The 27,529-nt window shown below is 28.9% G+C and overlaps 1 protein-coding gene across 10 annotated transcripts in view; it reads right to left on the bottom strand.

The window, feature by feature from the left end:
- LOC120421730 (alpha-catulin) overlaps nucleotides 1–27,529 on the bottom strand; it is a 309,434-nt gene that overhangs the window by 165,551 nt on the left and 116,354 nt on the right. The gene's annotated exons all lie outside the window — the stretch shown is intronic.

Here is a 27,529-nt window from a genome sequence, read left to right as displayed (position 1 = left end):
GTAGTCTAACTTGTACGTGCGTCAAACGCATCCTGACCTGAAATCCCTTTGCCCTTTGTCGCACTTACATCAATTTTCAGGGAGTGACAAGATAGCACGACAAGATTGAAACTTCTTTTATATGAAGAATGACAACAATGCACGAGGTTTTTTCGGTTTTTATTGAATATCTCAGGATTGAAATCGAATTTTGGGGATCTGTGAAGGTCAAAAGATGAGGCATTGTGAGCTGCACAAAATGGCGTTCTTAACTTAATTTGGCCCAAAATGCACGTACGACAAGTTAGCACGACGGTGACGAGCTGAAACCTTCTGGGTATTTAAAATGAATTCCGCTGCGATTAGATCATTTTTAGCATGCTTGTGTTTTATTTATTTATTTATTTTTTTCAATTTTTGAAAAATTTCGTCGTGCATAACAGCAAAAAATTTTTTACGCTAAAATTTTTTTTTCTTCAAAGCTTTAGTTTTATCAAAACTAATGATTGCAATATAATTAAACTAGTGTAAAGTGCATTTCAAAACTATTTTTTCTTTCATATTTAGATTTATTCATATTTAGATAATATTTGGCGTTAGATACTTTACCTCAAATTAAAAAAAACATGGTTTATAAACTTAGCTAAAAAAATTTAATTGTAAAATTTTCCAAAGAAATATTCAAACAAACCTTATTATAGTCAATTAGATGAAATTGATTCAATTTTAGGCATAACTTTTAAAGTAACACAATGACTGTCAATGTCACCCCGATTTACGGTAGCGTGTCATGACGTTGGGTTTTTTGGAAAAAATATATTTTATAAACTTCAAAATAACATGTTGTTGTTGTTAATTTGTTCATTTAAGGCAGCTGGTCATTCCCTGCCTGATAAATTATATAATTTTCTTAAATACTCATGTTAAGGCATAGTGAATTTTGTGAATAAAATGGGTTTCATTTCAAATTTTCAACTTCATTTTTCGATGTAAAATCGAATTTGCAATCAAAAAGTACTTGAGTGAAATTTTGATAAAGTGCACCGTTTTCAAGTTATAGCCATTTTTAGGTAACTTTTTTGAAAATAGTCGCAGTTATTCATTTTTTTGAAATTAGTGCCCTTGTTTGCACACTTTTGAAATATTTTTGAAAAGCTAAATATTTTGATTTTTTTGAACTTTGTTGGTACGATCCTTAGTTGCTGAGATATTGCCATGCAAATGTTTAAAAACAGAAAAATTGATGTTTTTTTATGTCTCACCCAAACAACCCACCATATTCTAATATCGATATCTCAGCAAATAATGATCCGATTTTCAATGTTAAAATATGAAACTTTCGTGAAATTTTCCGATCTTTTCGAAAACAATATTTTCAAAATATTCAAATCAAGACTAACATTTCAAAAAGGCCAATCATTCTATATTACGCCCTTTTGAAATGTTAGTCTTGATTTTAAATTTTTGAAAATATTGTTTTCGAAAAGATTGGAAAATTTCACGAAAGTTTTGAGAATCGGACCATTAGTTGCTGGGATATCGACATTATAAAATGGTGAGTTGTTTGGGTGAGACTTAGAAAACATCAATTTTCCTGTTTTTAAATCTTTACATAGCAATATCTCAGCAACTAAAAGTCGTATTAACAAAGTTAAAAAAAAAACAAGATATAGAGAATTTTATCAGCTTTTCAAAAATATTTATTCCAAAAGTGCGCAAACATGGGTACTTATCTTTAAAAATGAATAACTGCGACTATTTTCAAAAAAATTACCAAAAAATGGCTATAGCTTGAAAACGGTGCACTTCATCAAAATTTCACTTAAGAGCGAGTTTTTCACCGATGTGAAACAGGTCGTATCGAGGTGCTCCGATTTGGATGAAACTTTCAGCATTTGTTTGTCTATACATGAGATGAACTCATGCCAAATATGAGCCCTCTACGACAAAGGGAAGTGAGGTAAAACGGGCATTGAAGTTTGAGGTCCAAAAAACATGAAAAATCTTAAAATTGCTCGCATTTCCGTAAAACTTCATCAATTCCATCTTTCTTAGATGCATTCGAATGGTCTTTTGAAGCCCTTCAAAATGTGCTATAGACATCCAGGATTGGTTTGACTTTTTCTCATAGCTTTTGCAAATTACTGTTAAAAATAGATTTTTTTAAAACCTTAATAACTTTTGCCAACAGCCTCCAACACCCATACTCCCATAGGTCAAAAGTTAGGGAATTTCATGGACTACAAGCCTACGGTATTAACTTTTTGGCCAATCGCAGTTTTTCTCATAGTTTTACGATTTTTCTAGAACAAAAATTTTACAACGTTAGTTTTTGCCCTGTAGGCCTCCATAGCGGCACTTTTTGGTCTCAATTTTGACTTATTCGGAATCCTCAGAAAATTTTACATTAGATTGAGGTGTTGTAATTTAGAATTTGATTTAAAAAAATGCCATTTAAAATTAATTAAAATATTATTTAGCATTTTGTCGGATTAGGGGTAAAACAAGTTTTCGCCTACTTGATACAGAATTTGACGTATTGATCATAGGGTAAATAAGATCTATTTCTTTTTTCAAAAATGTTTTATTTAATTATTTTTTAAATCAAAATTACAACTCCAATACTTCTAACTTACGTGAAATTGACCAAGGATTCCGAATATGACAAAATTGGACCAAAAAGTGCCGTATTCTTGGCCTACAGGGCAAAAACCTACGTTGTAAAATGTTTGTTATAGAAAAATCGTAAAACTATGAGAAAAACTGCGATTGGCCAAAACGTTAATACCGTAGGCTTATAGTCCATGAAATTACCTATCTTTTGACCTATGGGAGTATGGGTGTTGGAGGCTGTTGCAAAAAGATATTAAGGTTTTAAAAAAATCCATTTTTAACAGTAATTTGCAAAAGCTATGAGAAAAAGTAAAACCAACCCTGGATGTCTATAGCACATTTTGAAGGGCTTCGAAAGACCATTCGAATGCATCTAAGAGAGTTGGAATTGATGAAGTTTTACGGAAATGCGAGCAATTTTAAGATTTTTCATGTGTTTTGGACCTCAAACTTTAATGCCCGTTTTACCCCACTTCCTTTTGTCGTAGAGGGCTCATATTTGACATGAGTTCATCTCATGCATAGACAAACAAACGCTGAAAGTTTCATCCAAATCGGAGCACCTCGATACGACCTCTAGAACAAACCGAGCAGAATCTACAAATACTGCCTCTTAAATACTTTTTAAATGCAAATTTGATTTTACATCAGAAAATAAAGTTGAACAATTTTTCATGCTCTTTTCGTGAGGCTTTTTAGGCTAATTTCACAAAAAAAAATTAACGAAAAAGAATCATAACATCACCTTCAATGTTTGACTTTTAAACTTATAATCTAAAAATGTTATAAAAGTTGCGTCGTTTTTCTTCCGTCCAATTTCCTACAAGTTTGACTGAAAAGTACCTGAAAAATCTCAGTTTTATGCTGGAATTGCTCTCAAGCTAAATTTGGAATATTCTTGTTGATTTTAAATGCATGTATCTCCAAAAGATAAAATACAAAACAAAAACTATAAAATATCGAGAGTCATTCATTTTAAAATGTATTTTCCGAGACTGTTGATTTGTTGAACTCTGAATTTAATTTTGGGCCCGAATTACAAACCGCTCAAAATTAACGTTTTTTTTTTGTCCCCTGCAATTAACATTTACGATAACGAGCATTCCTCCCATTTAAACAGTTTAATTATCATCAAAAATTTCGCTCCCAGCTTTACCTCTCTAAATCAGTCTGGCGCACCACCCCTCAGCAAATTCTTTCGCCTTCCCCCGCTCTAAAAAATCAACCCCTTTTGCAAAATTTTAAAATCCCCCATTCCGAGCACGTTCGCGCTCTCGATTTTCCCGCGCAGCTTTTCCCACACCGTATGGCTTCCATTATCCTAATCGGATTGCTTATCGATTGTGTAGAGTTGGCACCCAGCAGAAGCTTAGAAATACGAAGGTGTCCTCTTTCTCTCTCTCGAAACAGATCTCCTGGATATTCTTTTGAGCTCAAGGTGGATATGGTTTTGTTGGAAAATCATTGAAATATATGTCCCCGAGCTTTTGCACCCCCCTGGTGGTGGGGAGCTATTTTTGGGGGCTATTTTTAGCTGGACCAGCCCTCGGTAGTTTTTCTTTTTGTTGTTCGAACAGATTCGATTCAATTATAAACTTGATGGGAGGGCGACCTTCTAGTACTGAGTGGCTGCTAAGGATGTCACACCCCCCCCCTAGAGAAGGTCCCGATTGTGGATAGGAAAAGAAAGACGACAGTCGTAAAGATGTCGCCAAAAATAAATTTAACGACCCTCAAAATAAACGAGGGGTTCCAGTGTAACTGAAATTAAACGGGAATGGCAACGACACCATTTCGATGAAAGATATTGCAGCTCTACCCGAGCATGGGTAAATAACAAGGGAAATGTGTAATAATACCTTTCTCTGGTATCAACCAAATTTTGGTATTCTTGGACCCTTTAAAATTTGTCATAAGGATTATGCAAGAGCAAAATTTGGTATCATACCAATTTAAGGTATTGTTTTGATATTGCAAACTTGTAGAATTTATCAATGGTCGGATAACACTATTTGGTATTAAAGTGTTTTTCAAATTCCTCTGAAACTATGGGATAATTTTGACCAATTTTGACAAAATAATTATTTTTGCGCTAAAATGACTCGAAACCCAAAAATGTTAAAGCTGATTTTAATTTGTTTTATATAACAACTAAGATTTTTTTTTAAAATCGTTGAAATTTTTCTAAGTCGGGATAACCATTTACTTTGAAAAACGAGTCAATCGACAGATTATTGAATTTTGGTGAATTTCAATCTAATTTGATTTTAAGTGTTATTTTTCAATCTTGTTAATTTTCAGAAGCTTCAAGAACTTCAAGCACAAGCCGTTCATCAATGACAAATGTATTCAATGTGGTGAAGAATATCACTAAAAACCAGGGCTGTGGAGTCGGAGTCGGAGTCGGAGCCGGAGTCGGTGGAGTCGGGTCCTTTTTGGGGACCTGGAGTCGGAGTCGGAGTCGGAGTCGTCAAAACTCGAACAGCTGGAGTCGGAGTCGGAGCCGGAGTCGGCTAAATTTTATGAGCTGGAGTCGGAGCCGAAAATTTCTGATAACCCGGAGTCGGATTCGGAGTCGGAGTCACTTAAATGCAAAATAAAAATTCTTGTTGTTCAGTATTTGCTAGAAAACAGCTTAATTTACAAAACTTCTTATATTTTTAACTGTTTTTTTTAAGTCGTATGCACTGAATTACCATTTTTTTTAAGATTTATCAGATGCCATTATGTTTTTGAAGTTTTTGATTGTGATTGGAAAACTCTTATTGTGTTATTTTACTAAATGATAACCTGTTTATTTCCTCTTACCCAAGTATTAAGAATTATAACTTTTTGTAGTCAGAAATATTTAATTGATTCTTGACTGCATCCCTTCCAATTCAAATTTGACCAAATTTAATCAAGTTCTCTCTGAAAAAAATACACACACAGTCATCTTTTACCCTTATAACGAATGTATTGGAGGTTTTAAGTAAATCATTTTTCAGGGAAAAAATACGAGGTACAAAAAAAGATTTAAAATAATAATTGCTGCTTTTAGAAATCAGAAAAAGTCACTGACAGTATAACTCTTCCAACAAATATTCAATCGTTATAACAATCTATTTATAAGAAATCAACATGTGCATTTTGTTTTAAACTAAGTACAAAAAAATCAAAGTGTTGCATTTAAAATAATTGAAACTGACAAAAATTATCAATACTGTTGCAACTTATTTTGAAATAATCATTGAATATGTTAAATATATCGATTAACTTAATATTTTCTTTTTCTCTACTAAAATCTGAGAATGTTGATTCTTGACAAACTATTTTGATATCGTTGCAAAAAATCGTTGAACAAATCTCAAGATTTCAGTACCAAAAAGTACACAAAATTAAAATATTATTCAACCGGTAGTAATTTTCTCATATTGTATGTCCCACGCCAATATTTCGGAATGTTTTTCGGAAAGATTGCTTAAAGGTCCTTTTAAAATGACCTAAAAAATATTTGACCTGTGGATTTTGGTTTTTATCCAATATTTTGATATTTCATATATTTTGAAGGAGGCGCACGATCATTCATAATGCTTCGTTTTAGGTGAAGATTCAAGAAGTATTTCGCGCCTCCTTCTATGTATATTGAAAATTTTAAAATTAAAATAAATCAATAATTCCCAGGTAAAATATTTTCTAGGTCACGGATATTTGAAAAGGACCCCTTAATTATCTTTTCCACGAAGACATTTTTTAGATACCTTGATTTGCGATCATAATCTTTAAATAGTAGTTTATGCAACAAGTTGCAAAAAGAAGTTGTTTTAAGCACGAGTCGTACATTTATCCAACGAGGTTTACCGAGTTGGACAAATACGATGAGTGCTTCAAAAAACAAGTTTTGCAACGAGTTGCTTACAACATTTTTTGCAATTCCGAAAAACGCTTTTTGAATGGAATTTTATGTCAATTATTCATGTGTTAAGTAAACTCACCGTTCAAAACAAAAAAATATTGAAAAATGTTACTTTTCGATACTAGTGCAGAACAGTTCAACTTTTCAGCACCCATTTCAAAAGGAACTATTCAGTACTGGTATTGAAAGGTATAAATTTTCCATTTTGTTATTTTTGGTAGGGAAAAGTAGGCCGTTTCGTTTCTCCAGAAGGACAGGAAAAGTTGACAGTTTCACAGCGGAATTGCAAAAAAACAGTTTCGTTTAAAATTGTTATTTAAAAAACAAGGTGACTTTGATAGTCAATGTGCTTCTTATAAATGTCAGCTTAAAAGTGTGCAAATTGAATTTATATGTTAAATCGATCATTAGGGCAGGTTTCTTTTAATGATTCATTCAAAAAAATTGCAATTTAAAATTAAAATATATAACCTTTTTATAATTTAAATGTAAGGTTAAGTAAATAAAACCCAATTTAATTACAAAACTGTTCTTCTGAAAATGCCTTCAAAACTGGAGATAGTTTTTGAATTCTGTTTCAACAACGTATAAAACTTGTAACCTAGAAACTTTTTTTCCGTTGATTCTTCCTTGAGAAAAACATAGCACTTAGAGAGTATTTAAATAATCCTATTTATCTATGTTTTCAAAATAATAGTTAACAAACTTTTGAAACATTTAAAAATATGTGGAGTTGGAGTCGGAGTCGGATCCAACAATTTGTAGAAAGCTGGAGTCGGAGTCGGAGTCGGAGTCGGCTAGAGTTGGTAGGCCGGAGTTGGAGTCGGAGTCGGAGTCGGTTGGGACTGAAAGCCGGAGCCGGAGTCGGAGTTGGAGTCGTCTAATCTCAGAAAGCCGGAGTCGGAGTCGGAGTCGGAGTCGCTTGAAATATGACCCGACTCCGCAGCCCTGTTTTGAAACATTTAAAAATATGTGGAGTCGGAGTCGGAGTCGGATCCAACAATTTGTAGAAAGCTGGAGTCGGAGTCGGAGTCGGACTCGGCTAGAGTTGGTAGGCCGGAGCTGGAGTCGGAGTCGGAGTCGGTTGGGACTGAAAGCCGGAGCCGGAGTCGGAGTTGGAGTCGTCTAATCTCAGAAAGCCGGAGTCGGAGTCGGAGTCGGAGTCGCTTGAAATATGACCCGACTCCGCAGCCCTGCTAAAAACAACATGGAATCATCAGGTGAGTAGATTTGGCTGTTGTATATGGATCATTTCCGTTTTTTCAGTAACTGCAACTGCTGCACTAAAAATGGTATGAAAATACACTTTTTTCATTACTTGTGCGAATACCAGCGACCAAAATGTGCCCTTAGTTGCCCAGTAATAGATGGTAAAATACCATGAAATCATATCAAAATCATGTATGTGGAAGACCACAGGAATACCAAAATATGGTTTTGATATACCTGTGGTTTTTTTAACTGGTTTTATGCTTATCTTAAAAACTGGAATTGAAAAATAAAGTATATTTTTACCAACAAAGATTGTTTGGCTATTCAGAAAGAAGCATAAACAAATGTTTGTGTTCTCACAGAAAATACCTATTACCAAGCTTACTTATCAGGTCATCAAAAAAATTTTTAAAAACTTTATTTAAATTAAATACAATTGATAAGAAACTTTCAAATAATTGTTTCTCTGCCTAACTATTACATACAGCGAATATGTATGGATTAAATATTACATATTAAAAGTTACGTTTAAGCTGTTGAAATTGTTTTAAACTCTAAATTATCAATTATGGCAATTTTTCAATGGGCGCAAAATGCAACTTTTTTCGACTACTAAAAGGCTTTCTTTTGACAAAATACTACATTTCATGACTATTTTATGGAGAGCAGCAAAATACTACCACCAGATGGTTTGTTTCATAATTAGGGGTTTTTATTGCACCTCCCACAACTGTGGATCATCTTAATTGAACTGGTTAACTAGCTTAGTTATGCTTTTACAAATTATATCATATATTTTTTGCAAAAAAAAAGGTAGTCAGTCGGTGCATCAATCGGAAGATCACAAGAATAATGCTTGCAAATGAAATTTAAAGCGAATCATTATGTTAAATGATAAATTTTCTACAGTTATTTAACATTGCAATTGCTTTTTTTTCGAGTTCGTCAACAAATCCGTGGACAACGAAAAAAAGCTAAATTTTCGTTGAAAAAAACTGTACAATCGAGTGTAAATTTTTGAGCAAATATTGTAAAACACATTTGTTATCAAATAAAGGCTTAAAATATTTGGAAAGAGACATGCAATATTTGTAAAATACGACTTTTTAAATTCATTGATATTTTGCATTTTTTTAGAAGCATAGCTGAATGATAATGAATAAAGAATAACAAACCGTGGTTTTAATGTACCAGAAAAAGTAGATCCGTATACTGAGTTGACTTTAAATTTCAATGACGGAGATTTTATTTTGTAGATAAATTGTAACAAACCTCAAGAAGTAATTTTAAACAAGCTGTAAATTATGAGTTTTAAAAGTTATTAAACTCTAATTACAAAAACATTGATAAATAGCTTTGTTTTAATCATATCAATTTTTTTTTTGATTTTCTCAATGAAAATTTTTTGTTTGAATCTGACAACGGACAACATTTTCAGAAGCATCGGAAAACTTTCACAAGAAACAAATGAAATCAGTTTCAAACAACAAGTTTTATGTGTTGAAATAAAATTTCAAAATATTCATAAATATTGTAGTCATTTTTGCAAAACAAGTTCTTTCACAGCAAAAAAGTAGTAATCTAGCTGCATGAAAAACGTCTGTGCGTAAAATTAATTTTGCATTGTTTTATGATTTTTTAATATAAAATTACACCCAAAAATATGTAGCCCATCAGTATAGAAAACCTTCTTGGCCGAATTATAAGCTCATTTATGAGTTTACTCTTTTAGAATTCATTTTTGCAGTGTGTTATATTATGTGTCTAGTTTGACGAAGGTGATGTGCATGGTTTTGTATGCGATTTTACCATCGCATTTTTTGCATAGCATAGCCTTTGTGCGAAAATGTGTTGATATTTTTTATGAAAAAAATCTTGTTCGAAATTTTGTTTAACAAAGTTGTAATTTTATATTTACATAATCACAAACATATTTGGGTTTTTTTTTTTTCAAAACAAAAATTACCAAACAGATATTTTTAAAAGTGATTTTTTATATGAAACAAGTAAGGCCGATGCAAATATTTTTCAAAGTTTTTGTCCTTCGGCTCAGGCCGGGGTCAAGGAGGGGTGGGCAAAAAAAAGAAATAAAAATATAAAAATTGAAATAACAAGCCAAAGTTTCGACATTTTAATACAAAAAGTGTGTTAAAATGCATTTTACAATAGTTTAGTTTTTTTTGCCATCATCAGTTTCCAAAAAAAAAAATAAGGTAAGACAAAACAAAAATATTTGCGAAAAAAAAAATACTTTTTTGATACTAATCATCGAAAATTTTCAAAAATTCAAATGATTCTAAAATCAATCAAAACATGCTAAAAAACGCAGGGGAATGCATTTTAAATTGATTTCAGCAGATTGCACTTAAATTTCCATTAACATTTTGATATTGCTTGAAAAATTTTTTTTTGCCTTTTTCGTTAAAAGAAATTTCCGCACATATTGGTATGTTACAATAGGAGGTAGAGGCTTTGATTTTTATGTTAAACTTGAAAAAAAAACACACATTTTATCTATTTGTTTTTTAAGGTAAGGTTGGTAAAAATTCAATTTAATATTTTTGTCCCTCGGCTTTAGTTGACGTTGAAACTTTTTTTTAAAAACTTCCATGTCTGTAAAACAAATCTCGGTGCAACAAAATTTGGTCGATGTAAAATGTTGAAACAAGTTCGCACATTCGCGATATATAAAAAAAAACATCTTCAAAATATATCAAGGTTTTAAGGTTTTTATGACTTGACTTATCTCATTTGGTTTCCATTACAATTGAATAATATACTTAAGATTTCTACTCTTTTAAGATGAATGGACTTTGATGAACTTAATAACAAAAGTTCTCCATGTTGGTTTCTTACCTGAAAGAAAAAAGAGAAAATATTTATAATTATTTTTTCATGAAATATATACACGGAAAGAAGGTTTATCGTGAATCTTACTAAATTTCGGTTAAAAATCCTAAAAAAATTGGTTGTTTTTTCAACCACCAATTTTTTTAGCTGGAAATCCTAAAAATAAATCCTGGATTTGACAGCTGGATCTAGGTCCTAAAAATGATAAATCCAGCTAAATTTTTAGTAAATTTTACTAATTTGCAAGCTGGAAAAATGCTGTCAGTCTCAAAAGCTGTATCTTTTGAGAAGGTCTGTTAGCTATTTTAGCTAGATTTTATGGTATTCTAGGAAGTTTTATAGTTAGCCCAGCAAGTTTTTAGGCTGTTTCAACTAGTTTTTTTGGAATCATTCTCAAAATTTTCCATTGATGGCTGCGAAGCCAGGTATTTTCACACATCTTTTTAGCTAGTTTAGCTAACTTTGCCACTATTCTTGGTAGGTGTTTTGGTTGGAATAGCTAATTTTTCCACTATTTCTACAAGTTTTCTTTCAAAAGCCTCCGTTGCTGCCTGCAAAGCACGCATTATTCACCCAGCCTTTTGGCTGATTTAGCTCGTTTCTTTTTTGTTCTTGCTTCGTTTTTCAGTAAGTCCAGCTAATTTTTCGACTGTTTTAACTGGTAATTTCGAAATCATTTTAAAAATCCCTTGCTGACTGTAAAGTTGTTTTATATTTTCAAAAAGACTTTATGCTGGTGTAGCATGATTTTCCGCTATTCTTGGTACGTTTTTTGGTAGTCCAGCAAGTTTTTTGGATGTTTTAATAGTTTCCAGGCTTTTTAAACTATGTTATAGTTGATCATCCTTATAGTGCAGCTTTGTTATTCTATTGACAAATTTAAAAAAATAAAAACAGTAATACAAAAACACAAAAATACAAAAATACAAAAATACAAAAATACAAAAATACAAAAATACAAAAATACAAAAATACAAAAATACAAAAATACAAAAATACAAAAATACAAAAATACAAAAATACAAAAATACAAAAATACAAAAATACAAAAATACAAAAATACAAAAATACAAAAATACAAAAATACAAAAATACAAAAATACAAAAATACAAAAATACAAAAATACAAAAATAAAAAAATACAAAAATACAAAAATACAAAAATACAAAAAAAAAAAATACAAAAATACAAAAATACAAAAATACAAAAATACAAAAATACAAAAATACAAAAATACAAAAATACAAAAATACAAAAATACAAAAATACAAAAATACAAAAATACAAAAATACAAAAATACAAAAATGAGCAGTTCTCTAGGATTTCGGTCATTCGATTTTTTTTGTATTTTTTAATCCGACTGAAACTTTTTTGGTGCCTTTGGTATGCCTAAAGAAGCCATTTTGCATCATTAGTTTGTCCATAAAATTTTCCATACAAATTTGGCAGCTGTCCATACAAAAATGATGTATGAATATTCAAAAATCTGTATCTTTTGAAGGATTTTTTTGATCGATTTGGTGTCTTCGGCAAAGTTGTAGGTATGGATACAGACTACACTGAAAAAAAAATGATACACTGTAAAAAAAATTTGGTGATTTTTTTATTTAACTTTTTATCACTAAAACTTGATTTGCAAAAAAACACTATTTTTAATTTTTTTTATTTTTTTATATGTTTTAGAGGACATAAAATGCCAACTTTTCAGAAATTTCCAGGTTGTGCAAAAAATCTTTGACCGAGTTATGAATTTTTTAATCAATACTGATTTTTTCAAAAAATCGAAATATTGGTCGCAAAAAAATTTCAACTTCATTTTTCGATGTAAAATCAAATTTGCAATCAAAAAGTACTCTAGTGAAATTTTGATAAAGTGCACCGTTTTCAAGTTAAATCCATTTTTAGGTAACTTTTTTGAAAATTGTCGCAGTTTTTCGTTTTTTTTAAATAGTGCACATGTTTGCACACTTTTGGAAAAAATATTTTTGAAGAGCTGAGAAAATTCTCTATATTTTGCTATTTCGGACTTTGTTGATACGACCTTTAGTTGCTGAGATATTGCAATGCAAATGTTTAAAAACAGGAAAATTGATGTTTTCTAAGTCTCACCCAAACAACCCACCATTTTTTATTGTCGATATCTCAGCAAGTAATGGTCCAATTTTCAATGTTAATATATGAAACATTTGTGAAATTTTCCGATCTTTTCGAAAACATTTTTTTCAAAATTTTTAAACCAAGACTAACCTTTTAAAAGGGCGTAATATTGAATGTTTGGCCCTTTTGAAATGTTGGTCTTGATTTGAATATTGTTTTCGAAAAGATCGGAAAATTTCACAAATGTTTCATATATTAACATTGAAAATCGGACCATTACTTGCTGAGATATCGACAATAAAAAATGGTGGGTTGTTTGGGTGAGACTTAGAAAACATCAATTTTCCTGTTTTTAAACATTTGCATTGCAATATCTCAGCAACTAAAGGTCGTATCAACAAAGTCCGAAAAAGCAAAATATAGAGAATTTTCTCAGCCTTTCAAAAATATTTTTTCCAAAAGTGTGCAAACATGTGCACTATTTTAAAAAAATGAAAAACTGCGACAATTTTCAAAAAAGTTACCTAAAAATGGATTTAACTTGAAAACGGTGCACTTTATCAAAATTTCACTAAAGTACTTTTTGATTGCAAATTTGATTTTATATCGAAAAATGATGTTGAAATTTTTTTGCGACCAATATTTCGATTTTTTGAAAAAATCAGTATTGATTAAAAAATTCATAACTCGGTCAAAGATTTTTTGCACAACCTGGAAATTTCTGAAAAGTTGGCATTTTATGTCCTCTAAAACAAATAAAAAAATAAAAAAAAATTAAAAATAGTGTTTTTTTGCAAATCAAGTTTTAGTGATAAAAAGTTAAATAAAAAAATCACCAAATTTTTTTTACAGTGTATCATTTTTTTTCAGTGTAGTCTGTATCCATACCTACAACTTTGCCGAAGACACCAAATCGATCAAAAAATTCCTTCAAAAGATGCAGATTTTTGAATTTTCATACATCATTTTTGTATGGACAGCTGCCAAATTTGTATGGAAAATTTTATGGACAAACTAATGATGCAAAATGGCTTCTTTAGGCATATCAAAGGCACCAAAAAAGTTTGAGTCGGATTAAAAAATACAAAAACGAAAATTGAAGAAAAAAGACCGATTTCGTAGAGAACTGCTCAAATACAAAAATACAAAAATACAAAAATACAAAAATACAAAAATACAAAAATACAAAAATACAAAAATACAAAAATACAAAAATACAAAAATACAAAAATACAAAAATACAAAAATACAAAAATACAAAAATACAAAAATACAAAAATACAAAAATACAAAAATACAAAAATACAAAAATACAAAAATACAAAAATACAAAAATACAAAAATACAAAAATACAAAAATACAAAAATACAAAAATACAAAAATACAAAAATACAAAAATACAAAAATACAAAAATACAAAAATACAAAAATACAAAAATACAAAAATACAAAAATACAAAAATACAAAAATACAAAAATACAAAAATACAAAAATACAAAAATACAAAAATACAAAAATACAAAAATACAAAAATACAAAAATACAAAAATACAAAAATACAAAAATACAAAAATACAAAAATACAAAAATACAAAAATACAAAAATACAAAAATACAAAAATACAAAAATACAAAAATACAAAAATACAAAAATACAAAAATACAAAAATACAAAAATACAAAAATACAAAAATACAAAAATACAAAAATACAAAAATACAAAAATACAAAAATACAAAAATACAAAAATACAAAAACACAAAAATACAAAAATACAAAAATACAAAAATACAAAAATACAAAAATACAAAAATACAAAAATACAAAAATACAAAAACACAAAAATACAAAAATACAAAAATACAAAAATACAAAAATACAAAAATACAAAAATACAAAAATACAAAAATACAAAAATATAAAAATACAAAAATACAAAAATACAAAAATACAAAAATACAAAAATACAAAAATACAAAAATACAAAAATACAAAAATACAAAAATACAAAAATACAAAAATACAAAAATACAAAAATACAAAAATACAAAAATACAAAAATACAAAAATACAAAAATACAAAAATACAAAAATACAAAAATACAAAAATACAAAAATACAAAAATACAAAAATACAAAAATACAAAAATACAAAAATACAAAAATACAAAAATACAAAAATACAAAAATACAAAAATACAAAAATACAAAAATACAAAAATACAAAAATACAAAAATACAAAAATACAAAAATACAAAAATACAAAAATACAAAAATACAAAAATACAAAAATACAAAAATACAAAAATACAAAAATACAAAAATACAAAAATACAAAAATACAAAAATACAAAAATACAAAAATACAAAAATACAAAAATACAAAAATACAAAAATACAAAAATACAAAAATACAAAAATACAAAAATACAAAAATACAAAAATACAAAAATACAAAAATACAAAAATACAAAAATACAAAAATACAAAAATACAAAAATACAAAAATACAAAAATACAAAAATACAAAAATACAAAAATACAAAAATACAAAAATACAAAAATACAAAAATACAAAAATACAAAAATACAAAAATACAAAAATACAAAAATACAAAAATACAAAAATACAAAAATACAAAAATACAAAAATACAAAAATACAAAAATACAAAAATACAAAAATACAAAAATACAAAAATACAAAAATACAAAAATACAAAAATACAAAAATACAAAAATACAAAAATACAAAAATACAAAAATACAAAAATACAAAAATACAAAAATACAAAAATACAAAAATACAAAAATACAAAAATACAAAAATACAAAAATACAAAAATACAAAAATACAAAAATACAAAAATACAAAAATACAAAAAGATATTTTGGTTTAATTATAGTAAATTGAAGTTATATTTAAACTACGTTTTGCATTTAACAAAGTTTAAATATAACATCAAATTACTTTAATTTAAACTAAATTTAACGTAATTTAACTTATTTTGACTTAATTTAACTTCATTTAACTTAGTTTAACTTATTTTTACATTATTTAACTTAATTTAAATTAATTTTACTTAATTTTACTTAAATTTACTTAATTTTACTTAATTTTACTTAATTTTACTTTATTTTACTCAATTTTCCTTAATTTTACTTAATTTTACTTAATTTTACTTAATTTTACTTAATTTTACTTAATTTTACTTAATTTTACTTAATTTTACTTAATTTTACTTAATTTTAATTAATTTTACTTAATTTTACTGAATTTTACTGAATTTTACTTAATTTTACTTAATTTTACTTAATTTTATTTAATTTTACTTAATTTTACTTAATTTTACTTAATTTTGCTTAATTCCACTTAATTTTACCTTATTTTACTTAATTTTACTTAATTTTACTTTATTTCACTTAATTTTACCTAATTCTACTTAATTTTACTTAATTTTACTTAATTTTACTTAATTTTATTTAATTTTTCTTAATTTTACTTAATTTTACTTAATTTTACTTAATTTTACTTAATTTTACTTAATTTTACTTAATTTTACTTAATTTTACTAAATTTTACTAAATTTTTCTTAATTTTACTTAATTTTACTTAATTTTACTTAATTTTACTTAATTTTGCTTAATTTTACTTTATTTTACTTAATTTTACTTAATTTTACTTAATTTTAATTAATTTTACTTAATTTTACTGAATTTTACTGAATTTTACTTAATTTTACTTAATTTTACTGAATTTTACTTAATTTTACTTAATTTTACTTAATTTTACTTAATTTTACTTAATTTTACTTAATTTTACTTAATTTTACTTAATTTTATTTAATTTTACTTAATTTTACTTTATTTTACTTAATTTTACCTAATTCTACTTAATTTTACTTAATTTTACTTAATTTTACTTAATTTTAATTAATTTTACTTAATTTTACTGAATTTTACTGAATTTTACTTAATTTTACTTAATTTTACTTAATTTTACTTAATTTTACTTTATTTTACTTAATTTTACCTAATTCTACTTAATTTTACTTAATTTTACTTAATTTTACTTAATTTTATTTAATTTTACTTAATTTTACTTTATTTTACTTAATTTTACTTTATTTTACTCAATTTTCCTTAATTTTACTTAATTTTACTTAATTTTACTTAAATTTACTTAATTTTACTTAATTTTACTTAATTTTACTTTATTTTACTCAATTTTCCTTAATTTTACTTAATTTTACTTAATTTTACTTAATTTTACTTAATTTTACTTAATTTTACTTAATTTTACTTAATTTTACTTAATTTTACTTAATTTTAATTAATTTTACTTAATTTTACTGAATTTTACTGAATTTTACTTAATTTTACTTAATTTTACTTAATTTTATTTAATTTTACTTAATTTTACTTAATTTTACTTAATTTTGCTTAATTCCACTTAATTTTACCTTATTTTACTTAATTTTACTTAATTTTACTTTATTTTACTTAATTTTACCTAATTCTACTTAATTTTACTTAATTTTACTTAATTTTACTTAATTTTATTTAATTTTTCTTAATTTTACTTAATTTTACTTAATTTTACTTAATTTTACTTAATTTTACTTAATTTTACTTAATTTTACTTAATTTTACTAAATTTTACTAAATTTTTCTTAATTTTACTTAATTTTACTTAATTTTACTTAATTTTACTTAATTTTGCTTAATTTTACTTTATTTTACTTAATTTTACTTAATTTTACTTAATTTTAATTAATTTTACTTAATTTTACTGAATTTTACTGAATTTTACTTAATTTTACTTAATTTTACTGAATTTTACTTAATTTTACTTAATTTTACTTAATTTTACTTAATTTTACTTAATTTTACTTAATTTTACTTAATTTTACTTAATTTTATTTAATTTTACTTAATTTTACTTTATTTTACTTAATTTTACCTAATTCTACTTAATTTTACTTAATTTTACTTAATTTTACTGAATTTTACTTAATTTTACTTAATTTTACTGAATTTTACTTAATTTTACTTAATTTTACTTAATTTTACTTAATTTTACTTAATTTTACTTAATTTTACTTAATTTTACTTAATTTTATTTAATTTTACTTAATTTTACTTTATTTTACTTAATTTTACCTAATTCTACTTAATTTTACTTAATTTTACTTAATTTTACTTAATTTTAATTAATTTTACTTAATTTTACTGAATTTTACTGAATTTTACTTAATTTTACTTAATTTTACTTAATTTTACTTAATTTTACTTTATTTTACTTAATTTTACCTAATTCTACTTAATTTTACTTAATTTTACTTAATTTTACTTAATTTTATTTAATTTTACTTAATTTTACTTTATTTTACTTAATTTTACCTAATTCTACTTAATTTTACTTAATTTTACTTAATTTTACTTAATTTTAATTAATTTTACTTAATTTTACTGAATTTTACTGAATTTTACTTAATTTTACTTAATTTTACTGAATTTTACTTAATTTTACTTAATTTTACTTAATTTTACTTAATTTTACTTAATTTTACTTAATTTTACTTAATTTTGCTTAATTCCACTTAATTTTACCTTATTTTACTTAATTTTACTTTATTTTACTTAATTTTACCTAATTTTACTTAATTTTACTTAATTTTACTTAATTTTACTTAATTTTTCTTAATTTTACTTAATTTTACTTAATTTTACTTAATTTTACTTAATTTTACTTAATTTTACTTAATTTTACTTAATTTTACTTAATTTTACTTAATTTTACTTAATTTTTCTTAATACTACTTTATTTTACTTTATTTTACTTAATTTTACTTAATTTTTCTAAATTTTACTTAATTTTGCTTAATTTTATTTATTTTACTAAATTTAACTTAACACAACTTAATTTAACTAAATTTGGGCAAATTTAACTAAAATTAACTAATTTAATAAAACTTAAATTGATTAAACTTAATTTCACTTAATTTAACTTAATTGAACTTCATTTCTAACAATATTTAACACTATTTTTTGGTGTGCTTAAAAGGCGTTAGGTGCTCTATTTGTTCGGATTTGTCAAACATCGGCCAATCTATGTCTAGACATTCTGTACCAGCCGCCCCTCCAGGTGGACAGATGTCCATACAAAAAAGTAGAGTGTGGACAATCGCCAGTCTCCCCTTTCCCCTGCCAAAGTGTTCACGTGGTTTAGGGATGCCCCCACTTTATGTTAAGTACATGTTTTTACCTACGCATCCTCCAAACAGTAACGAGAGGCTCAACTTCTAACCACTTTCCCTCAACACAAAAAACTTCTCACCTTATCAACTGAAACATTCCTTCAGGTGCCGATCCGCAGAAAATCTTCCTGGCTTTTAATTTATTCACTCACACAACACATTCTATCACCTTTTGCACTTGCACTTGCACTCAAACAACACACATAATCATCAAAAAACTTCGCGAACTGAGCGGCTCAAACAGGATCGAACACGACACAGGACGTTGCTTTGTTTTGTTCTCGAACTGATGATCTGTCAAAAATCCATGCTGCCGGTTCCAGCTAGTTTTTTCGGTAATTGTACGCAAAATTGTGCTGAAACACCATTATTTTTGGTAAAATCTCTCCTGTCATTTTGGTTTGGGCTGTCAGTTTTGGAAAGCAAATCAGCAATCAGGGTTAGCTATTTCACCAATCCCAGATTGGTAAATTTAGCTGAAATTTTAGCTGATTCAACCGAAAAAATCACTGTTTCACCAATTTGAAGCCAGCTAATTTGAATTGTTAAATTTTAGATGGAACTCCTTTCCGTGTATTAAAGTGATAAAAGATTTGTTTCCATCTGAAAATATTGACTGTTTTAAACAACCCGCCTAAGTTTATCAGCAGCAACATACATGTAATACCCTAGTCACACCTTTTTCCCATCTTCCCGAAAGCCATCAAAAAGAAAAAATAAATCGAAGCAATAGCTTCCAACGAGCATTTTCCGCTTAGAACCACCAACCCCTCAAAGGGTGCTTCTGGGGCGGGAAAGTGATGCGGTAATCGTAATTATGTTTCCAATCATTTTCGCCATTTTACACATTTACCATCGCAGCCACCGCTTATGATAATATTTGCGGGGGGGGTGTTTGAATTTTTCCATTTTTTTTTCAACTCTCCCACCACGACACCACCTGAAGGCACGCGAAATGTCGAAAAATCGTTCCTCGAAGGGTCGTATCGGTTGTGTGATATTGCTTACGATGGAGGAAGGGGATGGGTGGCATAAATGTTGGCGCGGGTGAAATTTCAATTTTAAGGTACGACCCATACATTATTTATGATGCCCCTCCCGCGACGCCGCCGGTGGTCGTGCCGTCATCGATGTATTGGTTGGTGGGTGGATGGGTGGAAATGGGGTTTTCGTGGTGGGAAATGTGACACATCGCATTTTAAGGGATCGTGAAATAAAGCTCCTTTGTGTTGCATGGTGTAAGTAAGCTGCTTGACTGTACTGTTCTAAAAGAATGAATGTTTAGGGTTACGGGGAAACGTTTGGCATTTTAAAGGTGAAGTGAACAAAACTTTATTTTGCAATTTGTCAAAAAAATATAAAAAACATGATTTTGATCAGAAGTTTTGAATTTGAGAAAATTAAAACATATACTTTATTGAGTAATTTTAAAGAGATAGGCTTTTTTTTATCTTTGATTACCAATATTGAACTATTCATTTGAGATTATTTTCAATTTTAATTTGAAAACATGTAGAAAAAGTCAACTTTTGGTTCTAAAACTCCCCCCTCGCCCTTCACCACACACCGGACAAACCGTTAAAACTTGTGGCAACCCCAGCAATAACTTTTTCCTGTGGGTCGTAAATTTTTTAAACTGCTACTCTCACCTAAAAGTTCATCATAATGGCACATGAGCGATGGGAAACGGTGCAATATGTATAGCACGTGTGTGTTTGTGTGTGATTGTTTTTTGTGATTCCTTCCACACACAAAAAGCAGTGGGTGGTGGGTGGAAACAATGATGGGTGGAACGTGCTATGATTACACACACACACCAAAGCCGGGGCAGGTGGCAGCAGGTGTTTGCGATGGTAGTGTGTCATCATTAGAGCCACCCCCCGCACCCACCCCTCTCGCGGGTGGAACCGTAATGAAGTCGGTGTTTGTAATGCTGCCAGGGGAGAGATCGATGGTGAATAATTGAATTATCGTCACACACGTGCAGGTTCGCGTGGATTTTTGCGTTCAGCGTCTGGCACGAGGTGCCACATGAAGTTCAACGTGACGGTTTTGTGGTTGTTTTTGTTCTACTTTTGTAATTAAGCTTAATAATTCTTTTTAAAACCAAGCCTTTCAAGCTTTAAATTCAACATTTTCCAACAATTCAGAGCAAACATTCCGTCACATCTGTGAATCAAATTAATCAAAATTTATGGCCCCTCTTTTTCACTTCAGATGTTGACACGTTCTCACTTTGCGTCGATTGAACAAAATAAAAAAAGGCAGCGTTTGGCATACTTTATTCGTAGAAATTATGTTTTTTTCTCCTCATTGTAAGCTGTTGCCTTTCTTAGGCAACGTAAGCAAGCAAAACAAAAAAAAAAAATACAAGTGTTTTACGGCTGCTGCTCGGTAAGTCTAAATTTAATGCACGGTACGTGATTCGATTTTCCTGCTGTCGTGGGCTCTGGGAAGGAGTTTCAGTTATCCTTTCCAGTTTCATTGCAAAGAATCAGGTTTGTATTCGCTTCACTTTAAAAGTAGCACTTTATGCAACAAGTTGCAAAATAGTAGTTTATGCAACAATTTGCTAAAAGAAGGTTTTTTCAGCACGAGTCGAACATTGCTTACAACTTTTTTGCAATTCCGAAAAACGCTTTTTCGATGAAATTTTATGTTAAACATCCATGTGTTAAGTAAATTCACAGTTTTAATAAAAAAATAATATTAAAAAATTTCACTTTTCGATACTAGTGTAGAACTTTTCAGCACTCATTTCAGTGCTGAAATGTAGGACTTTTCAGCACTCGTATTGAAAGATATTTATTTTCCTTTCTCTTGTTTTTGGTAAAGAAAAGTAGGCTGTTTGAGAATGCATAGAGAAAGTAATTAGTTCCACGACGGAATTGCAAAAATAATATTTTTTGAAGGTTTGGCAATGAGATGAGTAGATTTTTTTGAAATTCTGAAAAAAAATTTTTTGTTTCCCTGCTTTAATGTTATTTGCCGTCAAGATAATTGTCAAACTCCAAAACACTTTCGAAAGGAACTACTTTTCGAAACCAGTGCTTAAATGTTTAACTTTTCTGCACTCTAATGGATGATGAAATAGTAGTTTATGCAACAAGTTGCAAAAAGAGGATTTTTTTCAGCACGAGTCGTACATTTATCCAACGAGGTTCACCGAGTTGGATAAATACGAAGAGTGCTGAAAAAATCAAGTTTTGCAACGAGTTCCATACAACATTTTTTGCAATTCCGAAAAACACCCATTGAGTGAAATTTATGTCATATTTTCATGTATTTTGTCAATAAATCGTTTAAATCAAAAAAATGTTGAAAAGTGTTCCTTTTCGAAACAAGTGCTGAAAAGTTCAACTTTTCAGCACTCATTTCAGTGCTGAAAAGTAGAACTTTTCAGCATTTATTTTGAAAAGAATTGCTATTCGATTCTGTTATTTTTGGTACAGAAAAGTAGGCTATTTCGTCGTTCAAGAATGACAGGAAAAGTAAGTAGTTTCACGACGGAATTGCAAAAAGTACATTTCAGCACTAGTATTTTTGACGAATAAAAGTATGCCGTTTGTCATTCGGGAATGCCAGGAAAAGTAAGTAGTTAGTTTAGCAAGGGAATTGCAAAACATATTTGTTAACAGTGTTGCTGAAATATAAAGCATTAAAACATCGCTAATAAAAGCAATTTTCAATTTAAAAGCTGGATTATTTTCCATCCAGTTGCCTCAACTCAACTCAATTTTGATATCCGTATACTTTGCTTTAAGGGGTAATTTTGGTTCTTGATAACGAATCCGAAGTCCATTTTTTGATATCTCGTGACGGACCTTTCATTTTTCCAGATTTTTACTAAGGCACGTTAAAAAAAAACTGCAGCCATAAATTGTGATATTTTTGACATTCCGGAAATCAAAGGAACTTTTTATTTAGAATTGCACGTATTTGTATCCATCAAATCAGGCTTACTGAAATCCTAAGTGAACCACTTAAAAAATAGAAAAGTACTTATAAAATCACCTCATTATTCGTTATTCAAATTAAAAAATCTTGGGACACAACGTTAGAAGGGAAATTAAATGTATTTTTGAATCTGCTAAAATGCAAAAGGGTATTTTATCATTTTACACAAAAAACATTTTCAAATTCCATGTTTTTGCCTTTCTTACTATGTTTTTACTTACCATGTTTTTACTTTAAGGCAGGACGTCATTTCCATCTTCGTAAATATGTCGATTCAGCATGAATTTTGATCGGAAAAATCGACAAAAAATCACACTGCATCGATTTTTGACGCTCTATCGATTCACTTTGACAGAACTCGTCTATCTCCAACCCTCGAATTTTGAGAAAATAAATTCCGTGGAGGTCGAGTGATGTTCGTATGTGGTAAAATTTTGCAAAATTTTGTGTCGCGCCGTTCTCAGCTCCCATATATCCGATTTCGATTCTTCTGAATGCAGATGAAAGCTAGTGTGCTGAACCTGGGCGAGTTGCCGCGCAAATTTTGAAATATCCATCTGTTTTCGGATGCGGCCAGACTTTTCAACAAAATACACAGTTTTCAAATGAAAATATGGTCAATTTTTTTCATTTTCATATCTTTTATTTATCTCAAAAATTGCATTTTTCGAACCCTACAACCTCCCAAATTTTCATCCAGATTCATAATATGGTTCTGGAGTTAGAGCCGTTTGATTGACCTACCATAAAAAAAAAATCCCTAAAAAAAGGTATAAGCCCACCTGGTGACCTTCGCCAACATTTTTCATTTCTGATTTTATTCAAAATTTCTGGCTACATTCATAGTACAGACCATGAGTGAGCATCTGAAACAAATTCGACATCGATCGGCAATCCCGATCAATTTTTAGAACGATTTACTTTTTGCCTTTCTTACTAAAGAAAGGTATAGGTTTTACTTTAAGGCAGGACGTCATTTCCATCTTCGTAAATATGTCGATTCAGCATGAATTTTGATCGGAAAAATCGATAAAAAATCACACTGCATCGATTTTTGACGCTTCGTCGCCAAGTCGACAAGTTGTCAAGTTGAGCTTCGAATACTGGCGCGAGAATGCTGGCGCATATATTTTTTGGCTCGACTTATACTCATTTTGTAGTAGGTTGTCTACCGATGTTTCCTTCAATATGTAAGATATCGTAGCTTTTCGGTTTCTTTTGCCCTGTCCGTTTTTGCATAACTGTCCAATGTTTAAGCAAAAACCTTTGTGACATAGGACATTCAGCCGGCTACAATCATTTTGTTTCCCGTGCGCTCCTAAAATCGCCTAAATGTAGGCTTCATTTTCTTATGTTTATTTAACAGGGTTCATTGGATTCCAATAGGAGCTTTCTAAGCTTTTCATCGTTTATTTCGTTTTCAAAGTGTTCAATGCTGGCGACTCCAATGGCTTTCTTCCTAAGGTTCTCGCGATTGAGTGTGTAGTGGTGCGGTTGTTAAAAATAGCTATCTCTGACTTTGTCACTTTCGTAGAAGCTGAATGGCTAGCTTCCCTGCACCGTGCGGCACACGCGGTTCACTTGTACCTCGGATTTGCTTGTCTTGGTGCGCTGGTACGATGAACCAAAACACCAACACAGTCACACAAAAGGGCTCGTACCGAAACTAGAAAACCAAAACCGCGGTGTGCGTTGTTGGGAAGCTTGCTATGATCGCGTTTGTCATAATCGCTTGTTTGATTAGAAACGTACAAACATATTGTACGATTAAAAATATTCTTTTGGTGAAAATTGCGTTTTTTATTTCTTTTGGATATCATATCATTCATAATACTCATAATATCATCATAATATTTTGCTTTCATCATAAGACTTTTTTTTGTGCTGTCGTTATAAATAAACAAAGTCGATGTTATTAATTGAAAGAAGTTCTACCATTGTTATATTCTTTAGTAAGAAAGGCTCTTTCTCAACCCAGGTGGGATTAAATCGGGTTTTTTTTTAACTTATCAAGGTTATTTTAAAGAGAAAAAACAAGATCAAAAGAGTTCTTGTGATATAAATAATATTGAAAAAGTTGTCGATTGTGGTCTTTAAAGGTCACCCACGATAGATAACGAACAACAAAACAAAGAGAAACGCAATAGTAAAATTTTCAAATCGTTTTTAATCCTCTGATGTCAGTTTTCATAGAAATTTTATTTTGATTTTTTTCAATGACTGGCAAAGTTTTTTTTTAGAACATTATACACTCTAAAGCAACCTTGTATTAGTAGTTTATGCAACAAGTTGCAAAAAGCGGATTTCCGTCCATGTGTTAAGTAAATTCACCGTTTGAAACAAAAACATATTGAAAAATGTTACTTTTTAACACAACTGTTGAAAAGTTCAACTTTTCAGCACTGGTATTGAAAGGAATTAATTTTCCATTCTGTTAATTTTGGTAGGAAAAAGTAGGCCGTTTCATTTCTCCAGAAAGACAGGAAAAGTTGACAGTTTCACTGCGGAATTGCAAAAAAATACTTTGAAAAGACAAAAGTAAAGAAAAAGGTTGATCTTTTAGAAAAAAAATATTATAACCGTGTCGAAAATTAGAAAAAAAAAATATTGATGGTTATTCACACTTATCAAATTCATCATGTTTAAGCTGGATTTGCAAACAGTCTTAAAAATTTAAAGTCTAATTCAGCCTAGAAAAAAGAAATATTGACCATAGAGTGCGCTTTTATAAAAAAAACAAAATAACTTTTCATTATATGTTTTTCCTATTTAATTTTTTGAAATAATTTTTAGTAAATTTTTTATTGAAATCACACATGAAGATGTGTTTTAACTTTAAATAAATTAATAGAATATTAATTAAAGCCACATACCACAATAACAAGTCTAACGAAAGGCCCTTAAAAACTAGATTAATTTATTACTGTCCTTCGGCTCTGGTCGAGGTTTCAGGGGGAAAAATCAAGCATAACAATGTTAATGGGCCAATGTTGAAATGTAAACTAAGAGTCTATCCTGCTCACGTCAGTTGACGTTTTTGTTAGAAACGAGTAGGATAGACTCGTGGTTTACACTTCGACTTTGGCCCAATTACATTGTTCAGCTAGAAATGTATTCTAAGATTTATTTAAAAAGGAAGCACATTAAAAATTTAATTTCAAGTTTTTGTGTACCCCGATTATAAATTTGCTCAATAATCAAAGATATATATATTTATATATTTCGATTATTTTTTTCATCAAATTTAGAACTTATAGGCCTCTTTAAAAAAAATGTATAATTTGACTATGTGTTGTATACTCTTGTAAATAAAAAAAACAATAATATCATGAAATTATGATATTTTGAAAATGTTTACTGTTTTTGTGCCTGGCCTTACCAGAGCCAAAGGGAAAATCTTTAAATAAAATTGTATTAACCTTAAGGCCGGTACAAATTTTATTTCAAGTTATTGTAACCCATCACCCATCGGAAACCTTTGGGCTTACCCGGATTTCGATAGGTTTTTGCCTAAGAAACATTTTTTTCAAACAGCAAATTGTCCCGTATTTCACTTTAAATCACATTTATGAGTCTTACCAATAATGTTCTGTATTCATATTGATCCAGAAAGACGTCATGTTTTATTGGCAGCATGTTAATGTTGGAAAAAAGAAAAAAAATGCCTGATATTTTTACGAATCCCTCTCAAAAATCAATCTAAAAAAATTGTATGTGACAATCTTTTGAACAATTTTGCTTTTTAATATTAAGTTTTTGTCACATCATAGCCAAGACACAGCCATTTTAGTGAGATGAAAAGGCGAATTTTAAAAATTCACTATGAGAACTCAATTTTGTCACTTCACTGATTCAGCTACTACCAGCATTTTATATGTTTCCAAACCCTTTGCATTGTTTTAAAACATCAATTGACAAGCAAAATCTTAAGTTTTCATTGATTTGATTATGTGACGTAAGTGGCATGACAAAGAAATGTATTTTAAATCAACCACTTTTAGTACAACAAATTTACATTTTGCAAGATTTTGATGAAAATTGATTTTGTATTTAAAAAAAACATATTTATGAATGCAATTAATATTTTTTCATGAAAAAAACAATTTTAATCAAAACCTTGAAAAATGTGGTTTGTTGTACTAAAGGTCGTTAATATAAATATATTTCTTCATCATGGCGCTTACGTCACATAGTCAAATAGATTTTTGGGAATTTTTTGTTGAATAAAAAAATGTTCCTGAGGCAAAAACCTATCGAAATCCGGGAGATCCCGAAGGTTTTCGCCACATCTCTTTTTTTTGGGACACACTACCCACCATGCATTCCCCTGCGTTTAGAATTATGGTTGGCATGTTATGGTTAATTCAGAAATCTTTTGAATTTTACTAAAATTGTGGATATAGAATACCGCAGTTTTTTTTGAAATCTAATTATTTATGTAGACTTATTAAAGCAAACAATTTTTTAATGTTTTTTTAAGTTATCATTAGCTAAGCTCAAAGTTTATGAAAGTAACATCAATTTTCTTCTTCTCAATCCAATTGATTGGGGTTTCTTTTTTTGGTGCTTCATGGGAGCCAATATAGACGGGGAGCGCGATCCCAGAGCATAATCCAGCCACAATAAGATGTCAGTGTTTATGCAGTCCTTGCTGCTATTGTA

Source organism: Culex pipiens, chromosome 2 (assembly GCF_016801865.2).
Source record: "Culex pipiens pallens isolate TS chromosome 2, TS_CPP_V2, whole genome shotgun sequence".
NCBI classification, from domain to species: Eukaryota; Metazoa; Arthropoda; class Insecta; order Diptera; family Culicidae; genus Culex; species Culex pipiens.
The sequence above is the reverse complement of the archived record's forward strand: the minus strand, read 5'-3'. Positions and strand labels throughout refer to the sequence as shown.